Source organism: Alligator mississippiensis, chromosome 5 (genome assembly GCF_030867095.1).
Source record: "Alligator mississippiensis isolate rAllMis1 chromosome 5, rAllMis1, whole genome shotgun sequence".
Lineage (NCBI taxonomy): Eukaryota > Metazoa > Chordata > Crocodylia > Alligatoridae > Alligator > Alligator mississippiensis.
In genome coordinates this window covers 207,588,888-207,608,759 of record NC_081828.1, presented here as the reverse complement: position 1 = coordinate 207,608,759, position 19,872 = coordinate 207,588,888, and the positions used below count along the sequence as shown (strand labels likewise).

Genomic DNA, 19,872 nt, shown 5'->3' with positions numbered 1-19,872 from the left:
TTATATGTCATTTTGAATCCTAAAATCTGATTCTGAACCATCTCCAGTCTTGCCCTAGTGTGCCTCCACAGACATCATTACCATTTGTTCTGATTGACTTTGGTGTGAGTGAAAGGTGCCTCAAGACCATTTAGAACAGATGACCTCTTTGATAAATAGAAAATGAGTGGTGTTGTGTGTTGTCAGAGCATCCTAAACCTGCTCATTCCTATAGTTGCTTTTCTCCCCCCAACTACCACCATGATTTGTTTTAAGTTCAGTGATCAACAGCCCCAAATCCACATGGAAGTGAGTTACATAATGGTTCTATTTTCATTTCAGTATATCTTTCCTCTCCCTATAATTTGTCATCCCATTAAATTACACCAATCCCATTCTAAGTAAATCAGCCAAAATATGGTGGTGCCTTTGTAGTGTTGTCTCTGCTTATCTCACAACATATACTGTAGCACTGCAACCTGTAGTGGATATACATCTTTCACTGTGTTGAGGCCCAAAATACAAGATGGTATATATTTCTTGTGAGGTACCAAACACTACACCAGCCCCTAGGCCAGACCACTTGTTGATATAAACCCATGTAACTACACCAATTCAGTCTAATTGTGCCAATTTACACTCGGTAAGCATCCGACTTACTGGGAAGTGAGGGCACTCAAAAGCTCCCAGGATCTGGTTCTGGATAGCAAGAACCTGAGAACCAGAGGGGATTATCTATTTCCCAAGAAAATGTATTCTAGTTCTTTTAATAGTTACCTGAAAAATGTACTAAATGTACTCAACTGGGTCAGACACATTTTTTGCTACTTGCCAAATGCTCAGGCAGCCATGTGAAGCACTGGTAATTAAGTCGGTCATATTTACAATGTTAAGCTGTAAGTAACACAATACTCATATTATTTCAGGTTAAAAATCTCAACTTGAGCATGAGATCTGCCTACTGGAAGATATTTTAGACAATGACAATTGTCTGAAGGTCATTTGCTTTCTGTCTGGTATTACAGGTTCTCTCCTATGTTATCTCAGCTAATGTTTAAGTTTTGATATATAAAACAATACAGGAAAGTACATTAAGTCAAAGGTGTGGAATTGTCCTTTTTTAATGGGGCTACCTTGTAATATACATGTACTTCAGAGAAAGGAAAACATTTCTATCTCGTCAGGTGTATTTGATATTTGAGTAACTCTTCTGTTTGCCTGTCTCTTTAAACAGTATGGAGGCTTTGCATTTTTCTATCTGTAATAATAAATGCCTGAAAAAAGCAACATAATCAGAATGTCAGTATTGACTATTGTTGTTTTAATTATTCTCCGAGTAGGTGAAACTCATATTTGCACAGAGATCTAGCAAAAGATATCTGAGCAGCATGAGCTTAATGGTGGGGAAGCCATGAATCACAACTATTCTACAGAAATGGAAAATGGAGTTGATTTACCAATGGTTATTATTCTGGAGACTCATTTCTTCCAAACTGGGAATAACCTAATTTAAGTCAATGAAAGTGCAAATGTAAAAATAGTGGATGGAGGAACACAAAATGGTCTGACAGGGCCCGATCCAACTTCCACTGAAGTTGTTATGAAATTTCCTTTAGAGTTCAGCAGATGTTAAATTGTAGCTGTAGTATCTTATATTCAATGTTCCTTTTAATAAATAGTAAGGAAAGGTTATAATCAATCAACACATTTGAATGTACACAACTGGCTATATAAAGACCAGACAACTGAGTAATCATTTAAGTTTTTTGATTTTATCATTAACTCTTCCATATTTAGGCACTTTTGCATGAAGTCTTGTGGAGGGAAGGATATTTAAGGACTGCAGTCTTTTCAACCCTCTATAACATAGTTTCTCAGCCTGTGGTCCCCTGGGGGTACACGAGACACAGGCAGGGGGTATGCGGGTACCCCAAAACTCTCCCTCTTGCCCTCTTGCCCTCTCTCTCACCCGCTTTTCCTTTCAAAACTATGGCAAAAAATTTGGTGTGCCACACATTGTGCAGTGCTTTAAATTCCCCAGTAATAATTTGGTATGCCGCACTTTGCACAGCACTGGGTTCAGCCCTCCTAGCTTTGGGAAACATCACCTCTAGCCCTAGCCCCATGTAGTATGTACCTACATACTTGAGTTGTGCACCTCTGATGTAAAAGGTGGCAACCCTACCCACATCAGATCAGACATCTGTCATATCACGGCCTTATATACACAGCCCTTCTTCCAACATATAGCACACATTAGTCTGTAAATATAAAATCCCCTGGAAAATTTAGTGTTGGGTTACTTATTAAAATTTTCAGAAGTTAGGGGGTACTTGCTACTTAAAAGGTTGAGAAACACTGCTCTATAATAGGTTTTTGGAACACTTCCACTAACTCTTCCTTTAGCTAGACTTTAAACTCTTACCTGTTTTCACAGTGTTGGCACTGAACAAGCTCTTTAGAAAACAATGCTTTAACTGGTTTTGGATTTCAAGGTTTAAGTAAGCTAGTTTCTATACCTGGCAGCTTCTTTCTTGCAGCTGAAAACAGAAATTAATTGTATCCCATTGCACAGATGGAAAGAGCTCAGCAGTATAATGCCACAAACTAGAGAAAGCTAGAACTAAACTTCGCTTTTATTAACAACAGAGTAACCAGCTCTTTTCACTGTATACTTGACTCTTATCAAATTCCCCTTTCAGATAAGTGTTTTTTTATTGATTAAAAGCTATCAAAGGCAAATGTATTCCCATTCAAACAACTCTTTGATGTGGAAATGAATAATAATAAAGCTTTGTACTTCTAAAGCACATTTTATACAAGTGTCTCAAAGCATTTTACAACAAATGAATTAAGACTTGACATCTCTAAGAAATAATTTTTAGTAAATTAATTATTACTGCAGCATCTCTAAGCAAGGATTTCAAAGCATTTTCAAACATTAATAAACATTAATAAAATCAAACAATAATAGACTCAACAGCATTATTTTGTAGATAGGCAAATTGAGCCAGAAAAATGAACGTGCTTTACCCTGGTCCGTGTACACTTTGTTTAGACTGGATTTTTTTCAAAAGATTTTCTATATCCATTATTACACTGGTGGTAACCCTGGTGAACACCAGTCGCTTTCTGTAGTCAGAATTTAAACTACCTTCTTGTACTCACACCATTGCTACCACCAGAAGGATGGGAATGTTTAAGGGAAGTGCCTGGTATCGACCCAAGCATTATGTGCAAGTAGCAGCATGAAAAATGGGCCATAAAATCTACTTCCTACTAACAGGAGTTCAAGGTAAAGCAGAGAGTGGACAGTGCAAGGTCCTCAGTGCTGACTCAGTTAATCCAGATGAATCTAGGGCCTCAGTGCTAGTTCTGGTGAACAGTGATACTGGGCCCCCAGGACTGGACTTAAGACAACCTGGTGGATCTAGGGATTTCTGTGTGAAGAAACACTTTAGCAACCAGTGCTCCAGAATCAATGGTAATGGATTACAGTCAGCCTGGGACCTTCCTACCACTTATGCTAAGCACAGAGTCAAAGATGCCAAAGTTTTCCACACCATTTTCAGTTTACCTAGACGGATCCAGAGATTTCCAGACTTCTTGCCTTAGACATTGAACTGCATGGTGAGTGCTTCTCCAAAGTTGACAATGTCAGGTCCTCAGTACTTGGCTTTGTCACCCCAGATGAAGCTGGAAACCAAAACCACTTTAGCAAGTAGTGCTCCAGTGGCACCAGAACTGGTCAACCACAAAGCATCCAGAGATCTTGGTGCTTATGACATGAGTGAGGGCATCTCCACAATCCAAAACTGGACTTGTACAGTGCCAGACCTACTTGACTAGGACTGAAAAATTTCTCTGACAAGCAGATACAAGGTCACCCTTCTGCTCCTGCATGTCAGCATTTGAGGTCAGCACTGGCCTTGCACTGCACCAGCCTTAACGGACCAAACCTGAAGAGCCAGGTGTGAACCAGCTTTCCCACATTTGTGGATCCAGACAACGGCTATGCCATACAGGTTTCCTCTTTTTCTTTTCTTTCTTTGGGAAAGACAGATTTACAAACAATCTAAGCAGTTACACATAAATTGAGTTCCCAAGGGGCATAAAAGATTTTTTTTAAATGAAGGCAATAGAAAGTGCCAAGTGAAATCTGAGCCAACTTCAGATTCTTCATAGCTAGAAGGATCTGAAGAATGGTTGAGGGCACTCCCCCTTTCTTCTTAATCTCTTCTGTAGAAAGACGAAGGGAAGGGTTAGCAGCCTCAGTCAATGCTTCTCACCAGAAGATTGTGGATATTCGCACTACAACCCCGGCCTTGATTCCACAACCAGGGATGTGCAGATACTACCTGAAGAAGAGCCTCTGGTTCTGACAGCCAGTCTTGTATGCTAAGCCCCAGACCATGCTAAATCCATAATAAATGGAATAACTTAAAGCTGTATTTATAACCAAGGAAACCTCTACCCTCTTACCAAAAATCTCATTAAAAAGAAAGTAAACAATTACTATCGACTTCTGGAACCCAAAAGCTATATAATTAATCAAACTAGAGCAGGGATCCTATTTCCACTTTTCTTTCAAGTGCTCTAACATGTTTACCATTTGATGTAATAGTAAGCTTTAACCTTTCAAGACTGCATAAAAATAAAAATCACTGAGAACCAGAGAAAAGAGTCATGAGAACACCCTTGATTTTTATTCGCAATGGGCACATCTACACATGCGCTTTAATGCACATTATCCTATTGTAATGAGCATTAAAGCAGCACAAAAAAAAACCCATGCACTTCAAATAAACCCCATTAAAATAAGCTAATTTACCTTTTTCTAGTACCTCACAATGGAGGTACTAGATTTAATTCGTAATAGGAAAAGTGCATTAATGAACATGTAGATGCGCCCAGGGTTAATTAAGCAATATGTGTACCCCAAATAGACTATGTGAAGTATACATCTACCACACAAACCTGAATAAACTATAAAACCAACATTCTTTGGCCACGTCCACATGAGCAGGGGTGAGCGTTTGCAGCAACACAAATAGTAGCAGCAGAAATTTGTGATGCTATTTTGTGCTGCAGAGCATGACCCTGCCCATGCGCTTTGCAGCAGAACACATTGTCCCACTGCTCCATGTTGTGCAGGGGGTGCTGGCTGGGGAACAGGATGCTTCAGTGCTGGGCTAGCCAGGAGGCAGCTCCCACACTGAGACACTCTGTGCCCCAGCCAGCCGGGGAGCAACGTGTGGAGATGCTCCCCCATTTCTGCACACTGCAGAGCCCCCGCACTGAGGCACCCTGCACCACAGCCAGCTGCTCCCTAGCTGGTTGGGGTGTAGTGTGTCTCAGCGTGGGGGCTCTGCAGTGGAGCCCCTGTGCGGAGGCATGCATAGACAGGGGAGCAGCCAGCCCAGGCACACTGCACTCCAGCCAGCCAAGCTGGGTTGCAGGGTGCCTTAGTACAGAGTCTCTGGAGCACGCAAATATGGGGGAGACGCCACATTTGTCCCAATGCATGCCACTTCAGTGTGCTTTGCACCGCTTTTTTCCTTGGGGGTTTTGCTACCAGGAAATAAAACATAAATATTCATAAATACTATAATAAATGAGTCTCTGCAAAATGTGCCTAATGGATGAGATTGTAGATAGCAAATTAATGTATTTTAAATAAAATTAGTTAGATCATTCCCATGCTTCAGGACGCCAGGACTTCCCATCTCTGTTTGCAGCTCCCCTTTTTTTTTTTGCCTGCTTGCTAGCCATTTTCCCACTTTTATGTGGCCCCCATGCTTTTTCACAGGGACCTACCAAATTTGTAGTTTCCATGAAAATTGTGAAATTGCCAGCTTGATAGGTCCCTGCCTACAGTGTCTGCTAATGAGATAACAGAATGGAAAAGTTGCCATTAATATACAAGCAAGGCATGGAAATAAAACAAGTCCTTCCCTTGTCATTTGCTCATACTAAATTTTGGCGAGACCAGAAGCTTCAGATGATCCATTTCAAAGTTTGCACCAGTAGCATAATCAGGATTCATAGTGTTAGTCTGCTGGCTATTGAAAACTCAATGAACCCTTCTTACTACACAAGCTTGCGTAGGTGACACTTGGAAGTTTTTTTTCTGAATCGCGTTCCAGTTACAAATCAGAGCTTGCAAACTGAGTCTGTTTTCCTCCCTCTGAATTCTTAATCAAGATTTTGTCCCTAATCAGAAACTTACTCTGGAGAGGCAGATGCATGGGTCACTGCACTGAGTCAGTAGAGTTGAGTCCCATTCCTCAGATCTGGCATTAACTTGCTCCATGACCCTGAACTAGTTACTTTCCCCATAGTCCAAGTTTCCCTCCCCTGTTACTGTGTTTTCTTGTTTGGGCTGAGAAGCTATTGAGGCAGGCTTCTTATTCTGCATTTCTGAAGCATCAAGTGTACTAGAAACTAATTGAGATTTAGCACTCACAAAATACAGATAATACAAAATCCTAACACTGCTATCAGGTACATCCATTAATATACTTCAAGTGTCCTTGTTAGTTAATAGACACATACAGATCTGCTAACGTAGAGTCTATATTTCAGGTTTGTAGGATGCTGTCAAGGTCATTTAAGCAACATACAATTGTGTAACTCACATTCATGCAGGGGGCCAATGAGTCAAATATTGTGGCTGGAATTTTAAAAAAGGGCTGAATAATTTTTATGAGTGCTAGTAATATTTGTTTCAAATGCCAGGTAAAACTACAATAAGGTTAATTAACTCACATGATTCAGCGTATAAACTGACTGCCTAAGGGTGTGGAGAAGGACTCCCTCCCCAACAAAACACACACAATTGAGAATAGCACTGTAAAGCTGGCCAAGTCCCATTACAGAATGAGGTACTGAATGAGGTACTGAATGCAGGATATCAAACTAGATGTACCAAAGGTGTGGTCCATACAGCAGCTCTGATGAGTCATATGCTTTTCTCCAGTGACACTAGAGGGGAATTTACCTACAGAAAGGATCTATTGTTCCGGATGAGCTGCTATTTTTCCTTTTCTTCCTCTAGGTAATGCAGCATAGCCAGTGTTGACAATGAGTTAAGGAGCTTGATCCGTAAGACACGTACTCTGAGAAGCCACAAGTACTGGATGGATGAAGCAGCAGATCTCTAATCACAAACAGTCTTAGCCTGTCACCAGACACCTCCCAATGCTAGCTACGTCCCAGTATCCTTTCCCACGCTGAATTCCAATCCAGCAGTCTGTTCGCAAGTCTCCACCAACGGGATCTGCAGGAGCAGGGGTTGCTTCTGATTCAGTCAGCATTCACTTATGACATAAATCGTAGCTTAACTTCTGCCACTTGTCTGGGGAGCAAGTAATGTACAGTCACCATTCCCATACTCCGTCCCTTGTTGTTAGCCATGGAGTTGATGCCCAGTGTCCTGCAGTGAAATACTTAGTACAGAGGCCTCAATGATAGGTAATTGCACATCTGTATTGGACATCATTGCCTAGCTGCAGTCTTCTCATGCACCACCATCCAGCCCCTAGGGACAACAAGATCATGTGGCCTACGGTCTCAGTTAAACTTTCCAATCATTGCACATCGGTATGTCTCACACTCGGACTTTGTCCTTCAGAAATCCACTTTTTTCTTTTTGTAAGACTGAACAGAGGGGACTAAGAAATTATTATTGCCTCTAAAAATACAAGAATACAAAGGAGATGTAATTTAGCACAATAGACTCCCCATAACAGCCCTGTATCACATTGCTAATGCTTTTCATCCACAGATCTCACGGTCCTTTGAAAAGAAAGCAAGTACAGTGGATTCCGCTTTATAGAATTGCTGGTTAATAGAATCAGCTGCTTATTTGAATCAATATGGGAAAACCAAAACCATGTGTATATTATTACACGTAAAAATCGCTCATATTAGAATCACAGTTTTCGGGTTTTGGAATCGTTTTACCGGAGAAGCCTGGAGATTTTGCAGTTTTGTGAGGAGCCCTCCGCAGGCCGGCAGAGTTCCAGCCTGCAGGGGCTGGGAGGGAGCGGGAGGGTGGTCAGGCATGGGGTGCCATGTTCATGTATATGCACATGGCCCCAGGCAGCTGGAGAGCAGCTCTCACAGGTAATTGCAGGGCGGGAGTTGAGCCCCCGTAGGGAGGGAGTTGGGCAGGGCTGGGGCCCCAGTGGGGATGGGATGGGGCTGCAGGCAGCTTGTCTCAGGGGGCAGAGGGTGGATGCCAGGCTCCCTGGCAATGCACCCACTTTTTGCATGGTAGCTTTGAGGGGCACAATCCTGAGCCGCTGCACTCATTGCCCACACCACCCCCACCCCTACCCCATGCACAGATCTGAGGAGTGCAGGTCCCCCCCTCTCCTCCAGGAGTGTGCACTGTGCTGGGGAGCTGGCTTCACCCCCCACACCCGAGCCCACAGTGGGCAGCAGCAGGTGGAGAGCTGGGCTCCTGCCGGGGGAAGGCGCCTGCAGACCTGGGTCCCTGGCCCCGTAGCCCTGGCAGCTGAGGGCCCCCTCCAGCAGGGCTGGGGGGTGAGGGGGATAGGGTGGTGGGGAATGAGAGGCATAAGCAGGGCCGTGGGGGAGGAGTGAGTATCTGTGTTCTTAAAAAAACAGGTCCCCTTTTAATGGAATCAGCTGGTTAATAAAATCAAATCACCACATCCCAAAGCTATTCCAGTAAGAGGAATCCACTGTATAATTTCCTCCATTTTACAGACGGAGAACTGAAAGGCAGAAGAGATCAAGCAAGGAGGAGTCAGGACTAGATCCCAGAATCCCCACTGCTTTACTCCCAGTTCTATCTATACCTTATCTACACTGATCCTTTGCAATAATGCGAACCCGGGAGCACAATTTCTGGACTATCATGGGTACATCACTCTACACAAATTCTCAGAGGAGATTGAGGTGTACAGATTTGTTCACGTCTTTTGTACTTTTTCTTTCATTTTTCTTTCTTCATTTCTTACTTATTTCTTTTCTACTTTTAATCTTTTCTGCTTTTTAAAAGTTCTTTAAGCAGCACTGCCAGCGAGACTGGGAGAGGGATGAAGTGGTAAATACATGAGAAGAATCTCGAAGGTGTAATCTCCCAAACAAATTCACGGTCATGGTAGATCAATATGATAATATGCCTTTAAAAATTAACATCGCTGCATAAACCAGTATTATCCAGCCCTTTGTGCGCTTGGCTGTGTTCAATGAGGTTTTGTATTTCAGTGTGTTTTTTGGCAAAGGTTCGTATGCTCAACCTTAAGTCAACACTAAATCTAACTGCACAGTTATTGTTATTAAAAGTGTATTCACAAGTTCAGGACACACTGAATGTCATTGAAAACAAGTCAGTGGCAATCTACAACACTGAGTATACCAGGCAGGGAAAAGGGGTGCTTTATGAAAAAGATACTGCTTTAATCAGGGTTATTTCAGATGTTGCAAACTTGATTTTCTTCTTTGCAAACATAATGAAAGGGATGCCTTGCTTCTGCTTGACTCTGTCTTCCTTGTGGGAATGGATGGTGAAGGCTTACAAATACATGAGCAGTATTTTCACAGTGACTCACACCTCAGTGCAACAGGCTTCAGACTGTGACGGACAGCCAACCAAGATGGATGTAAGCATACTTGAGGAGCAGTATGACTGTATAAAACAGAAGCAAAAGCTGCAGACACACATTATTGTATTTAAAACAGGTATGCCTTGGATTCTTAGACTAAGCTTTATAAACATAGAAATAAAGGAAACTGCTGTAAGTCTTGAATAACCTGTGATACTTCTGTACTCCTAGCACAGCTTTTAAGAAAAGTACGAAATGGATAGATTGTCTTCACGTCACTGACGTGTCCTTCTTTTCTTCATCCATTTATTGAGAAGTAGTCTAAAGGGCTAAAAACTTAGAAGGGGAGGTAACAGAACAACGTAGAGTTTTTGTTTGCAGCGGATTCATATTTTGAGACAAGGTTTGAAGTCAGTTAAGTACCATTCCTGACAGGATATAGATTTTAGTTTTCTTAGATACTAATTACTTTGTATTTCTTGTCAACAACGTCTGAAATAGAGCTGTTTTATTACATCTTTGCTTTCCCAAGTGCTTGCCATATGGTTAAACAATACTGTACCTTGCACTTTGTGTTTTTACTGTGTTTATTTGAAGCAATTTGATCTGAAAGACTACCCGAAGCAGGAACAAAATCAAGTGTCTATCTGAAATCAGGCTTTTGTTAAAAGTTAAACTAGGAATCAATGTGGATGTCTTTATCACGCTGCTTTCAGAGTTGCTTGTTCAAGGTATCTTCCTTGTATATGATTTGGAATATATGCCCACAGAAGAACAAAAGACATGTGACATCCAGCTACCACACCTGATAGGTTTTGGTGTCATAACTTAAATTGTTGTTATAATATGCTTAGAAATGACATATTATTATGCTCACATTTACTTTCTAAGTTGATCTGAAGAGCCATTAAAGTCAACAATTATTTGATTAAGTTTCCTTATAAAACAATTAATTGCCGTTTGAACAGAATTAATCTGCATTTAAGAGTTTGTTAGTTATTTCAGGCATGAGCAAAATGCATTTGATACATTTAGAATTCCCAACTTGTGCTTAAATCAGTGCTTTTCAACCTTTCTAGCTCAAAGCACCCCTGAATAGGCTCAGGCACCCTTCAGAAAATGTCAGCTTTTAACTTTCATTAATTTTGTGACTATGAAAACATAATAGAGCAATTATTCTGCTGTAAAGAACTCAGAAAACCCACAACAGAGAATGGTTTTGATACTATGGATTCCTGTTTGAAATCTGGGTTTCTCTTGTGAATCACGTGTACGTGTTTGCTCACCTAACAGCACTAATATTACGTGGCACCCTCAAAAAGATCTCATAGCTGTTCTCACAGCCTGAGAACCACTGGCTTAAATCTAAAATAATTTTGTGCATGTTTTGGTGGGGAGGGGCTGAAAAGAATTTAGCCTATTTAATTCTTTACATTTTCTATGCATTTTTCCCACCGTTCTGGATTCTGTCTGACTATAAAACTGCTGAAAAAATTAATTATATGACAGGTAATAGATGCAGTTCTAGATCTCCTTTCACTCAAAGGCCCTGAAATACAATTCTAAATTAAGTTGTAAACCCATGTGAAAAGGAAAATGGTATGCATACAGATGGATACCTTCATCATATACTAAAATACAGCCACCTCTGGCATGAAACACATCACTTGTTTCATGGGCTACAGAAACAATACAAAGCAAAGGAAGTACAAAAGAGCTTTACATCCAGATGAAACTCCAAAGAGACTTTGGATAAAAGGAAAGCAATTATCTGAGTTTAAATCTGGGCAGGGCACCGAGTGAGAGCTAGATCCAGACTGATAAACTAGGCACTTAAAGGGCTTTAGGATGAATACAGAATCTAAGTCGCAAAAAGTGATGCAGAATACCACCACTCCAGCAGCTCCAAATCCATTGGGCTGTCTCCACTTGGGAATGCATTTTTCCTTAAGTGCCTAAGCACAGGCTGACAAGGATTCCTTGGGTGAATCTGATATCTTTTATTAGACCAACCCAAACAGTTGGAGAATAGTTATTAAGCAAGCTTTCGGGTTCAAAAACCCTTCGTCAGGCTAAGGAAGTTTCAGCAGTTGGTGTGTGCTCTTCCTGGATGGAAGGTTTTTGAACCCGAAAGCTTGCTTAATAACTATTCTCCAACTATCTGGGTTGGTCTAATAAAAGATATCAGATTCACCCAAGGAACCTTGTCTGCCTATGTCCTTAGACCAACATGGCTACAACCTGCACCCCGTAAGCATAGGCTGCCACACACAGAGAAGTGCCCCAATCTGAGCAAATCAGCACTTACCCCACCTAAACTCTACTGCAATTCAGGTTCAGGAGAGTAATGTCTAATCTTCACCTGAGACCCCAGAGGGGCCCAACCCAGGAGGTCCGTATAGAGCACACCCAAAAACACCCAGCGGCACTAAGTACCAAGTGCAACAGCCACACTGACTTTCATTCCAAGTCACAGAGGAGAGAGGTGGAGGAGACGGTGTTCTCCTTTCCCATAGCTTCATAGCTATAGCATTTGACCAGGCAATAGGAGACCCAGGTTCTAGGCATGCCTTAGCCTGCAAGGGCTCAAGCTTACATCTCTGAGCTCCGGGGAGAGTGCACCAAGCTACCTACCCCGCCTCTTGAAACTGGGCCCCTGTGCAGGAGCCAGAAGAGCCAACAAAAGATCCTCAATCTAGCCTGGTGTCCAGTGTTAGGCCACACACTTGGGAATAGGATTATGGTCCCTCTCCTTGGGACTGTTTATGCCTTTTATATTAGAAAGTCATTCAATTAATAAAAACCAAAAATAATCCAGAAAGCAGGGTCTGGAACCCAGGACTCCCAGCCGAGTCCCCTAACCACTATGCTCAGGACTGCTCAAATGCCCCAGTCGGGGTTGTAGCCCTCCTCCACTCCTCCAAGTCTGTGGTTCTCAACCTTTTTTGTCCCAGGACCCATTTGTAAACATCAATGGCCAGTCCCAACCCACTGCCCCTCACCCCCGACCTGCTGTTCCCCACTCTCCGAGTGCGTGGGGCAGGGAGGGGTATGTGAGGGTCATGGGGGGCCCCAAGCAGCCCTTTGCAGGCTGGAGCTCTGCCAGCTTGCCAGGGGAAAACCACGGTTGCCCATGTTTTCTCCTTTAAAGGAGAATCCATTTTTAAAGTTTGTTCGCAACCCTTTCATATATTCTTGCACTTTTGGGTCATGACCCATGAGTTGAGAAATGCTGCTTTAAGTGACTGCTTTTATTTACATATGGTGTTAATCTCAACCATTTTTATCTGGTATTTACCTGAGACTGTACCTTCTTCTCTCCTAGAGTTGAGGAAGGGCACTTTGTGCCCCACAGCCTAACATCTCTCCCAACTATATAGTGGGTCCAATAAAGGATTATTGCCAACAAACCTTTCCTCTATCAGTTAGCAGGCTATAAGATGCTGTACAAACATAGAGATCAATAAACGATTTGTTCCACCAAACTTTCTCATTTGGCAAATGTATGGGAGACTCAGAGAGGTTAATATTCTTATTTGAAGTAGCTACACGGGCCTGACCAGAACTGAGGATTTGATTCCACGCTTTTAAGTTTTGCAAGGTGAGGAGGCTACTGCACATCCAACTGCTTCTGGGTTCTCAGCAGCAATTTCCAAGCATCGCTTCTTTTATCTGGGCTTGGCCAGAAGGCTACGTTCTTTTTCAGATGTGGCCTTGGCTACATGTAGTCTGCCTTACCACCTCTAGGGTAGGATACTGCAATGTCCCTCTCATAGAGTGCCAATTCTCCCCACATCAGGGAGAGGGGAGATAAGCACAGGCTTCACTGAAGAGATCCAGGCTCTTCTCTTCCAGCTGCTCCTCCTCTTCTCACTCACTGCAGCACAGGCTCTTTCCTGTCCACTATTCCTCTTCCTTTTTAGCCTCTCTTCAAGCAGGGTTTTTTTAAATGTGGTGCCACTCAACTCACAAAAGTTATGGAGGGACGCCTCCAGTGTAAAAAGGTTGAGAGCCATGGTTATAGAGTTTTATCTTCAACCTATCAGGAAACTGAAACTGGTACAAAAGGAGAGAACTGATTTATGAGGTGTTCTGTCCTAAATGCAAATTATATAGGTGGTCAGTGATCTCCATGGCTAACAAACTGTTTCCACATGAAGTTTAAGGCATCCGAGATTTTCAAAGGAGCCAAACGGTGTTAGGTACCCAACTCCCAGTGGAATTCAGCTGAAGCTATGTGACTTGTGCCCTTAGAGTCCTTTGAAAATCCCAGCCTAATGTCTTTGTTTTGACTAATAAACAAACTATTTGGGTTCTGCCTATATGAAAGACTGCTGCTCCTTCCATGATACGAGAGTATTTTTTCTCATGCCCCCTGGTTGAACTGGGAGAGGGGTGTCATCTGCCTCCAACCTCTGCTTGCAAGAGCCGTCAGTTTGGGAACCTTTCAAACACAAGATGCACCTGTTCTTCTGGGTTTTAGGCTGAAGGCTTAATAATTCGGGAAGGCCCTTGGGAACATAGTTTTCTTCTGTCCCTGCTAAGAACAGATGTGGTCACACTTAAGTCTCATCCTGATATTTGAGAAGACAAGGAAGGCAGCAGGCTTTGAAACTCTCCACTTGAGAAAAATAAGGCAGTGAATTCACTGTGTATGATAGGCTTGGAAATGAAAAGTGATTGTTGTTCTGGGAACTAGACTGGGAAGGACACTCAAAGTATATAGTTGTGTAAAGCAATTAAAAGGACCCTGCCTGCAGAGAGCTTCTTCATAGTTTCTAAGGCTATTGTGAAAGTCAAACAACACATGCTCCTTGGAAACCTTGAAAAATATAAAGACCTTGCAGTAACAGCCCTTTATTTAAAAGTGCAAGTTAAAAAGGACAAGTAATATAACATGCTTGCAATGAGGCCAGTGTAAGTAATACTTTAACAGCAGAGTTCAATGCAGTGTCAGAAGATTAACCAACGTAAATAAAAGAATTACCTTGGAGTGCGGGAGAGTTACGTAATATACTGCAGATGTAGCCCATTGCATATGTACAGCCTTCAGACTTCTCTGAAAAGGTCATCTGTGAATTCTATGCACATTACCTCTTGTAGAGCCTAACTGAGTTAAAGTAACACCGTACATCAACTTTCAAAGCAACAATACTTTACACGTTCTCTCATCCTTAGAGAGAACTTTTTTAAGTGTCTTGGAAGAAACAGATTTTGTTACTGTTTGATAGTTCCAGTCAAACAAGTGGATCCGACACTTCTGTTTTTATTGTAAAGACCACTGCACCAGAGAAAAAACAATTACTAAAATGTTATAGGGAGAGTCCCATTCGCTTCCAAAAACAACAGTTCAATTTTAAATCCTAGGCTGAAAGGTTGAACTCCCTGTGATCCACTTAAATAACTTTATTTTATTTTTAAATATAGTCAGTAATTTTCTATCCCTATTATTTGGTTTAATATTCCTCAGACTCCAAACTTCAACAGGTGTCTCTGCAGGTAAATCAAAGTAGTGATTGAAGACCAACATCCTTCACAATTTCCACTTTAAGCAGGATATACACTAACTAAAAATGTATTTCATTATTACTTGTATGTTAGTAAGTATCAAATGTTTTAAGTGTAAGGGCTCAGCTTCCGGTCATTTTAAAAGTACAAAGGTCTTCAATAATTCAATGACTGCATATACTAAAGCTGCCTTTACCTTACTAGTAATATTTACCTTACATCTTGTACATTAATAATTTATCATATTTACATAGTGCTTTACAAATATTTAATAATGGTAAATTACAAACATTTAAGAATAATCAGAGATTAGCTATAAATCTCATAAAAAGAAAATGGCAATACTGATATTCACAAGGCACAAATACAAAAACTCGACCCTGTCCTGTATACAGACCCATAGATCAGGTTGTCTCCCATGAATTAAGACACTGTTAAATTCTACACTGACCTGGATCTTCTGTAAAATCTAATTATGCTCAGTGGAGGCACTGAGAGTTAAGTCAGGGTAGAAACTGGCTCTAGCAGTCTCATTACTCGAGGCTACAATTATATGTGATGTTATTTTCTTAGTACATTTCTGTTTTAAAATAAGCAAACTTCCTAATGAGGTGACTGTAGAAGGCATTTGCATCTCTCACCCCCTGTGGGTGAGGGAACAGAATGAAAGCACAGGTGGGTACTACTTAAGCAACCCTAAGTGGCCAACATTTTGTCTTAAATTGCCTATGGCAGGGGAATTCCAAGCTGAGCATCTGTCTGCCTTGATTAGATAATATACTGCACCTATATCTTACCTGTCCAGCTTAGAGTTTTCCTATGTATTAGGTATCACCATTACTATAGTGTGTGTTAGGTTAAAATAAATCTTGTTTTGCACTAACAAAAATCTGATCCCATCCAGTAAAAGGCAATGAGAGGCATACACACTATATTTCTAATCTGTGAATAAAGTACATCAAAAATCACTGAAGAGACAGAGTAGCTACATTTCTGGGATAACAGTGACTCTATTCATATGAAAAGAACCCATACTTCTCAGTAATTTTTTCTCATCTGCGAAAGTCAGCTGGCAAACTCTGTTTATATAGACCAGGGGCGAGCAAAGTGTGGCCCACAGGCCAGATCCAGCTGGCAGTGGACTCCATTTCCCAACAGCCCCTGCCCACACCGCTGGATCTGGTTTCCATGGACACCCCAGCAGCAGCGGTCCTGCAAGGCTGGTGTTTCCATGGAGATTGGCCCCAGCAGCACTTGCACACAGCAGGGTAGGGAGCTGCTACGGAGCCGCTGGGATCTTGCGGCGGTGATACCATGGCCCGGAGCCAGGGCAGAGCCACGATATGCAGCCAGCATGCTTTGGGCCGGAGTGTGCAGGCAGCAGATCGCAGCTCTGCCCTGGCTCCTTGCAGCAGTGACAGCATGGTCCAGCCTGCGTGCCCCTGCCTGGAACATGCAGGCTGCAGACTGCATCTCTGCCCTGGCTCCAGACCGTACTGTCACCACTACAAAATCCCAGCAGCTCCAGAACAGCTCTCCGCCCTGCCATGCACCCTGCCAGCACTGCTGGGGCCAGTATCCATGGAAACTCCAGCCTTGCACTATTACAGCGCAGCGCTGCTGGGATCTCCATGGAAACTGGCCCCAGCCATACAGGCAGGGGCTGCTGGGAAATGGAGTCCAGCCACTGGCTGGATCCACCGTTTTGCCCACCGCTGATATAGACTCTAGCTCAGCACAGTATTTTGTTCATCATTTTTATTATTTGACTGACCTAGGGAGCAACATCTATGCATTCAGCGCTGTATAGGTGAATAAGAAGCATCATCCCCCTTCACCCAGACAAAAACAGAACTTGCACTCCTAATAGGCAGAACAACCACCACAGACCCACTGGTCCTTAAAAAACTCTCTGCTTGAATTTATGCTGTAGAAACTGGATCTTTAATTTTTGCCACAGTAATAATGTGTATATATGTATTTTCTTCACAGGTGAGAATGATTCTGTTCATGACGAATCAATGGTCAATGCAGTTCTAATTAATAAGAAAGTAAGGAAAACAAAAGCATTTAAAGAATGCCTTCATGTCAGAAACGTCAGCCTGGAGTTGACTTGCAATGGCAACATAGAAGACAATTCAGCGTGGCGTACCCACTTAGGAATCCATCGACTAGTGCAAGCTGGTTGCCAGAGAGATTGTGATCTTTCCCACTGCAAGAACAAACGATGTAGCTTTGACAACGAGAGACTGACTCTGAAGGAAAATATCACACTGCCATGTGAAAAATCACAAACAATGAATGAACAAGCCACAAAATTACTTGATGAACTGGAAAATTCAAGTGCGTTAAGCAGTCCCACTGGTGAGAATAGTGGCTCCATTTCAGACATCAGCCAGAATTCTCCTTTGAAGTCAGTCACTTCAGTAATTTGGACAGATCAACGGATTTCATCCACAAAATGTATGCCAGCTTCCAACAAGCTAACCTTTTACCCTTTTCCTCAGAAAAAAACACCCAGGATCTCAGAAGCTGCAAAAAGACTTGGATTATATGTCTCACCATAACAGAATTTCCATAATATTTAAGATTTAGTAAGAAATTTAAGTAAAATTTCAGTAGAATAAATTTTAAAGTCATTTTGATTTACTTGCTAAGGACTTAATACTTTACACAATGACGATCTGCTAATAGTGTAAAGTTTCTTAGAATGTAGTCTGTTAAATAAGTAGCACTGTCATAAAGGGTGTTGGTCATAAACAACAATCTCTATAGCATCATTAGGATACCCATACTCGCGTTTATCTCATCAAATATAGGAAGAATTACATAACTTAGTTCAGTTTGCAGTTATTTCTTCTTTTCTCTGCACCCAAACTACTGATATTTACTGAATAAAATTTTATCTTAACAAGATTACAAAACATTTGAAGGAGCTGTAATAAAGATTAGCACCTTCAAAAGCAGCTGATAAAGCAAAAAGATTTGATGTTTGAACAAGCAACAGAGGACACAGGTTTTAGAACATGGTTTTGTTATTCATTTACCTTCAAGTGTCATTTATAATAAATTGTCAGATGTATTTTAAAATTAGTGAATAAAACCTTCAGTATTTCAATTGCCATACTTGATGGGATTAATACAGTAAATATCTAAATACTATTCAAAAAATTGTGCAGTTACCTTGTGTTTTTCCAGCAGCTTACTGAAAACATACGCATGTGTTTTCTTTAACTACAGTGAGAAGAATTTAGGAATGCTGTACTGATGTGGTTTTAAATGAAGTAAGGAAATGTTGCTACCTAACAAAAACTGCACAGGGTCACACAGATAGATGTACAATACAGTTTCACAGGAGAGGAACAATTTCTTGCACTGTTTCAACATGGAATGAGATAGCCCTAGAAAACAGTGAACATTGGGCGTGTCTACACGAGACACTATGGCGCCATAGCATTGCCAGGAACAAACCCGTTGCTACTGCACGGTAGCGTCTAAAAATAACCATGCAGCGACAGGACTGCGCAGTAACACTGGCTGCTAAGCAATCATTTGGTACTTGGTTAAGTAAGTACTAAATGACTGTGCCGTAACAACTACATAGTCCACCGCACGTGTAGACACACCCACTGAAGTGAACAATCTTGCACTGGCCAGGGAGTCCATCAGATGTACATAGCATATATTTTCTACTCCTCCCTTCTGATTTTTTGATACCTTATGCTAATGAAAAATATTTTCACATTCCAAAACAAATTACTAGCTAGATACAGACATTAAAAAAGCCCAAGGCAGAATTGATTTAAGTTGTAGAGTTTTCTGTAAGAAGCATAGCTTAGACCAGTATTATGTACTTCAACATTAAGTCTAGTACTGAGAAATAAGCTTCCAACTTGACTTGTTACACAGCCAAAGTTACTTAAAGACCCACTTACAGGGGTATACTGCCCAGAACAGATAAAGTAGAATTTCAACATAACTGTATCAATAGAACTTCCCCTTATGAACATGCTATTCTAGAATAATTGTAGTATAAAATTACTTTTATTCCAGAAAAGCATGTCCAAATAGGTAAGTTACCTGAGTATAGCAAAGGCAGAATAATTACTCTGTTATAATTTTGCCAATCAATCTCTTGATATAGACAAATCCTTTATATAGTAAACTGGGAACTGCATAAGGGACAGTGGGCACATTTATACATTCATTAATGAGTAGTAGTTACTGCGCATTTAGTTTAGTACTTGCTTAATGAAGTACTAACTAAATTGCACCAGCAAAAGGGTTTTTTTGCAATGCTGACTGCGCAGTAGAATATCAGCATGGTTTTTGCCCAGCGTGCTACCGTATTTTATAACCATGATGACAGAACAACACTTTCATATTCAAACTGCCTTAAAAATGTTAATGAATGCTAATATGGTTGTAATAAACCCATTTTGTTGGGATTTTTGTTTGATATAACACTCCTTTTAGTTTATGGGTTGGGAAGGTAAATAAGGATATTAAACATTGCTCAAGATGTCTTCTTCCTTCTGTTTAAAAGCCTGATCCACCACAGAACTAAAAGGCTGTGGTTTTTTAAAAAACCAGTGGTTTCAACAGGAAATAAATTAGGCACTAGCTCTGCCAGGCTCATAGAATAGTAACCAAGAAATAGCCAGTAAAGTTTTTGCTATCGTACTCATCAAATGCAAATTAATTTATGCAATAATAAAACATAGAATATATAACCAGCTTCAGCTGAGTAATCTGAATTGCATTGTTTTGCCGTGTGAGCTCAGTTGGAAAGATGGGATAAAGTGGA

General features: G+C 41.3%; 1 protein-coding gene and 1 pseudogene across 1 annotated transcript in view; one reads left to right on the top strand and one right to left on the bottom strand.

The window, feature by feature from the left end:
- Positions 1–7,514, bottom strand: part of XYLB (xylulokinase) — a 135,243-nt gene extending 127,729 nt beyond the window's left edge. The window contains exon 1 of the mRNA XM_019499177.2: positions 6,980–7,514. The gene's annotated coding sequence lies outside the window, so the exon portion shown is untranslated. The remainder of the gene's footprint in view (positions 1–6,979) is intronic.
- A 1,671-nt stretch (positions 7,515–9,185) lies between these two features.
- LOC102567100 (uncharacterized) lies at positions 9,186–19,513 on the top strand (annotated as a pseudogene).
- Positions 19,514–19,872: the final 359 nt, after the last annotated feature.